Consider the following 6,000-nt stretch of genomic DNA (forward strand, 5'->3'; position numbering starts at 1 on the left):
GCAATCAACTTTCACATAATCACTGTAGGGAGGACATTAAGTAAAACTACTGCTGTAGCATATAACTTTAAAAAGAGAGACAATAGATTGAGGGAATTAGAAAAAAAATTAAAAGGAGCAGTTGCAAAAGTTAAAGGTTTGCATGAGGCATGGGCAGTGTTTAAAAATACCATTTTGGAAGCCCAAATAAAATGTATTCCATATATTCAAAAAGGCTGAAGGAAGACCAAACAACTGCCAGCATGGTTTAATAGGTAAAAGAGGCAGTTAAAACTAAAAAGGAATTGTCAAAGAATGGGAAGCAAACCCACATGATGAAAATAGGCAAGAGCAAAACAACTGGCAAATTAGATGTAAGACACTCCAAGAGAAAATTTGAGAATAATTTTGCCAGTGAGGCAAAAACTAAAAAGAAAAACGTTTTCAAGTATATTTAAAGCAAAAAGCCTGTGAGGAAGTCAGCTGAACCGCTAGAAGACCAAGAGGCGAAAAGGGTGCTCAGGGAGGAAATGAAAATAGCAGTACAAATGAATTAATTTTTTGCCTTGGTCTTTACTGAAAAGGATGTTTGGAACATACCCACACCTGAAACATTCTTTAATGGTAAAGACTCTGAGCAACTAAAACAAATATCTGTGATATTGGAGGATGTATAGATCAGATTGAGAAAATAAGAATACCAAACCTTCGGGACCGGATGGCACTCACTCCAGAGCTCTAAAAAAAGAAAACATAAAATTGCTAACCTGATACTAGTAATCTGTAACCTAATCATTTAAATCAGCTATGAAACCTGAAGATTGGAAGGTGGCCAATATGACAGTGATTTTTAAAAAGGGCTCCAGGGGTGATCCAAGAAACTTTAGACTGATAGCCGGACGTCAGTGCAAAGCAAAATGATAGAAGCCCTTCTTAAAAACAAAATCACTGTTGGGGAGCGCTAGGAGAGCGGTCCCACTTCCCAGGAGTTGTGTGTCCTTGGGCCACGGCTCGACCCCAGCGGAACTCTGAGGAGGTGCCGCGGTAGGCGTGGCATGCCCGAGCATGGGCTGGACAGGAACGAAGCTGGAGTGATGACTGGGAAGACAGACCCCCCTCTGGACCTGCACGCTTCGGAAGACCCAACAACGCAATGTTGGTCTTATGAACAGTCCTCCGACCGTTCCAAGCCTTTTCGGACCTGCCGCAGGGTACGGCATGAAGCGGCAGGCCGGATGGAGGCCAGGCCAGCGAAGACTGGAACATTGAGATACTGACGAGACTTCAGGAACGACGTAGACTCAGGCACAGATGTGGACTCAGGACGAGGTGCTGGATGCACAGAGGTGGACTCAGGCACAGACGTCACCCCCCCCCCCCCCCAGCACTGCACCGCTGCTCGAGAGAACTTCTTCGGCCGCCAGAAGAGGAAGGATGCCAGAAGAGGATGCTCACATCCCACACCTGAAACATTCTTTAATGGTAAAGACTCTGAGCACCTAAAGCAAATATCTGTGATAATGGAGGATGTACAGAACAGATTGAGAAATTAAGAATATCAAACCTTCGGGACCGGATGGCACTCACTCCAGAGCTCTAAAAAAATAAAACATGAAATTGCTAACCTGATACTAGTAATTTGCTCACATCCTCTTCCAGCAGCCAAAGAAGGAGAGCTCTTTCTGTCTTCAGCCGGCAGTCTCTCCTGCTGCTACCGTCCACTGGCCCACCGCCTCCCTAGGTGTGCCGCTTCATGCAAATGCACAGCTTGCACACTCGGTTGTGCCGGGCCTAAGTAAAGTGCAAAGTGATGCACATAGGGAAAAATGAACCCAACTACAGGTACCCAATGCTGAGTTCTGTATTGGGAGTCACCACCCAAGAAAAGGACCTTGAAGTCCTTCTGGACAATATGTTAAAATCCTCAGTTCTGTGTGCGGTCGGCAGTCAAAAAAGGAAATAGAATGTTAGGAATATTCAAAAAAAGGAATGGAGAATACAATGGAAAATATCATATTGCCTTTGTATTGAGCCATAGTGTAACCACACCTTGAGTATCACGAGCAGTTCTGATCAGACCATCTCAAAAATTACATAACAAAACTAAATAAGGTGCAAAGTAGGGCAATAAATATGTTAACAGGGATGGAAGGGCTCTGCTATGATGTGAAGTTACACAGCTTGGAAAAAGAAATGGCTGAGATGGTGTGGTAGCTTGAGTGGTAGGTGGCTTGATAACAGCCAGGGGAAACAGGAGGCAGTCTCTGGCTATTTCTTAAGTGCACTTTATTTACAGTGAAACAAACACAAAACTAATATGACAGCACACCTTCACTTCAGGAATCAGAATAAATGATACTGCTTAACTTTCTTCAAGAATTGCACAGTCCTTTAAACATAGAAGGTCTTTTCATGCAGTAGCTCTCTCTCTGCTTCCTGGGCCTCTCTAACCATTCTCAGCCCTGCCAAATTAACCCAGGCTAGAGGGAACATCCCTGGACCAGAATCCCTTGCAGTGTTGGTCCTTAAGGAGGACAGGCAAGATACCTCCCATACCCTCCCCTTCAGCTCAGCCTTGTCAGGTCTAGACATCTCTCGGATAAATCCCTGCTCCTCAAGGACATCCCCCCTCTGGGAAAACTGCCCCAGTTATCTGAGAGTGGCTCCACAGGGTTGAAAACTGGAGGCAATCTCGTCCCAAATTTACTGGATACAGAAATTCGGTAAAGACTCCCGCTTCTATCATGACTTGCCCCTCCAGGGTCATTAAGAGGACCTGACTAGTTGGACATTTCTGTTTGACCCTGTGTATACAGGCAAGTGTCTTTTTCCTCTTATGTTGATGTTCTCTTCCTGAAGCAAGTCCTCCTGAACAAGAGTCTTTCCACACTCTGAATCCACCAGCGCTTGGGTGGGAACTCCATCCAGTTCGACCTGAATTACAAAGTCCTTGAGTTCTGAATGAGGAATATCCACAAAGTTACAGCTTTGGAGTTTCAATAAAGTGTGGTCCCATTCATGCTCCCAGTCATCATTCTCATTCTGGGGCTCTCTTCCTCGCCTCTGGTTCCCTTTCATGTTGTTCCGCCAGCTTGCGTTCTGACTCAAGATCTTTTCACCAAAGACATTCTTCCCCCATATTGTCTTCCTATATAAAGAGCTGGTCAGTGAGGTATGTCACCTTTTTGTATTGCCTATTTCTCTTAAGAGCTCTTCCTTATCTATTTGTTGATATGGACAGTGCTCTTCATCATGACCATTCCCTGCACCCAGCACACAGAAGGAAAAGGTATTCACACCCACATTCCTGGATTGTTCCATCCTTTCAACTTGAGGGTCACCCGTTTTGGAGATTTGCTTTTCTCCATGTGCATTTTACCCTCTAGTGTTAGCTGAGTCACTAGGCCGATGCCCATAACTTCACTTCCCTCATATCGGCAGTCCCTTGCCAAGTGACACAGATAAAGAATGGGGAAGAGACTGTGGCCTGGGTTCTGGGAACAGAAGAAGAGCTAACCATCTCCAAAGGATGCTGTTGGGTCCTCAATTCTCTGTGCTTCACCAGGGGGCTTGTGCGGGCTGCCTTTCTAGCCTCCTTACACCATCGGGCATTAATTGTGCCTGGTGAAAGGCTTTTGCCACTTCTAGGGCTCTCTCCAATGTGAAGCCTGTGTGTCAGCAGACCCAGTTCCGCATGGGTTGGTCAAGCCCATCTAGGAACTGTTTCAGCAGCACATGTCAGGATACTTTAAGTCCAGTCTTTGCCTCCGGCTGCAACCACTTCCAGCTAGCATCCTTCAAGCAATGAAACAGATTTCAGAGACTCTCCTAGGCTGCCGGGAACCCTGCCAGAACTAGGGATGTGAATCGTTTTTTGACGATTTAAAATATCGTCCGATATATTTTAAATCGTCAAAAAATCGTTAGGGCCACGATACAATACCAATTCCCCCGATTTATCGTTAAAAAATCGTAAATCGGGGGAAGGGGAGGGCAGGAAAACTGGCACACTAAAACCCCCTAAAACCCACCCCCGACCCTTTAAATTAAATTCCCCACCCTCCCGACCCCCCCCCAATGCTTTAAATTACCTGGGGATCTGGCGGTGGTCCAGAACGGCGGCGGTCCGGAACGGCCCCCTCAATAGAATCGTGTTGTCTTCAGCCGGCGCCATTTTTCAAAATGGCCGCCGCAAAATGGCGGCGGCCATAGACAAAAACGATTCGACGGAGAAGGTCGTTCCGGACCCCCGCTGGACTTTTGGCAAGTCTTGTGAGGGTCAGGAGGCCCCCCCAAGCTGGCCAAAAGTTTCCTGGGAGTCCAGCGGGGTTCCGGGAGCGATTTCTTGCCGTGAATCGTTTTCGTACGGAAAATGGCGCCGGCAGGAGATCGAGTGCAGGAGGTCGTTCAGCGGCGGTCCGGAACCCCCGCTGAACGACCTCCTGCAGTCGATCTCCTGCCGGCGCCATTTTCCGTACGAAAACGATTTGCGGCAATAAATCGCTCCCGGAACCCCGCTGGACTCCCAGGAAACTTTTGGCCAGCTTGGGGGGGCCTCCTGACCCCCACAAGACTTGCCAAAAGTCCAGCGGGGGTCCGGAACGACCTCCGTCGAATCGTTTTTGTCTATGGCCGCCGCCATTTTGCGGCGGCCATTTTGAAAAATGGCGCCGGCTGAAGACAACACGATTCTATTGAGGGGGCCGTTCCGGACCGCCGCCGTTCTGGACCACCACCGGATCCCCAGGTAATTTAAAGCATTGGGGGGGGGTTCGGGAGGGTGGGGAATTTAATTTAAAGGGTCGGGGTGGGTTTTAGGGGGGTTTAGTGTGCCGGCTCACGATTTTAACAATTTTTCACGATAGTTTACACACCCAAACGGCAACAATACGATTCCCTCCCCCTCCCAGCCGAAATCGATCGTTAAGACGATCGAGGACACGATTCACATCTCTAGCCAGAACTAATGCCACTATGTTTCTGAGGTGTACCCAGGCTCTCTCCAGGATAGCAGCCTTGACCTCTACATAGGTAGCTCTTCCATCTGGGTTGGCTGCTTGGAAAGCCTCTTGACTCCTGCCAGTGAGCAAGTTAGTGACAGAGTAAATTAACTCTGGCGCGTTCACCCCAGCGCACAGGACCATTTTGATCTATGGCATTGTAGGATATTGCTATACATCAAAATGGCGCTGATCGCTGGGGTGAATGTGCCAGAGTTGATTAATTCCAGCATGACCCCAGCGGATGGCATCATTTAGCTTTCAAGCTCTGAAGAAAGAAGAGGGCCAAACAAGAGGAGCTCCCTGACCTGGGCCTGACCCTGGGTCAAGGTACAGAAGTTGGGATCTGTCCTCCTGGCCGTGGCCTCAGTGTCGGGACCCAGCCTCCGGATTGGGTCTCAGCATTGGGTCTGGCCTCGGGCTCCGGTTTATGCAGAGTCCCAGGCCTCAGCCCCCGGGTCAGGTCGCAGCATTGGGCCTGATCCTGATTGAGGTCCCAGGGTCAGGATCCAGCCTTTGAGTTGAGTTGCAGCATCAGGCCTGGGTTCGGGCCAAGGTCCCAGCATCAGGACTTGGCCTCTGGCTCAGACTACAGCATCAGGCCTGGGGTCCAGGCCGTGGTTCCATATTGGGATGGGGCCTCCGGGTTGGGTTGCGGCATCGGGCCTGGGTCCAGGTCAAGATCCCATGATTAGGCCAAGGCCACAGCGACCTACTATGGCCTTGGCCTATGCACATCCAAGGTTTTGGTCTAGTCCTAGCCAGTGGACCCTCACTGGACTGGCTAAGACAATTGGGACTTCTGATTTCCATGGGCAGAAGCTTGCCATAATAACCACATTATCCAAGCTACTGGAGCTTCCCACTTCTATGTAGTGTATGGACGCCACCCACGAACACTTATGCTCTGATAGTTTCTGTCACCTGCCCACTGTAAATATCAAAGGCCAGGAATTACACCGGCTCTGGCAAATTATGCACCAACTTCTGAAGTAAGCCGCTGCCCGGGCTAAAACACAGG

Source organism: Rhinatrema bivittatum, chromosome 2 (genome assembly GCF_901001135.1).
Source record: "Rhinatrema bivittatum chromosome 2, aRhiBiv1.1, whole genome shotgun sequence".
Classification (NCBI taxonomy): domain Eukaryota; kingdom Metazoa; phylum Chordata; class Amphibia; order Gymnophiona; family Rhinatrematidae; genus Rhinatrema; species Rhinatrema bivittatum.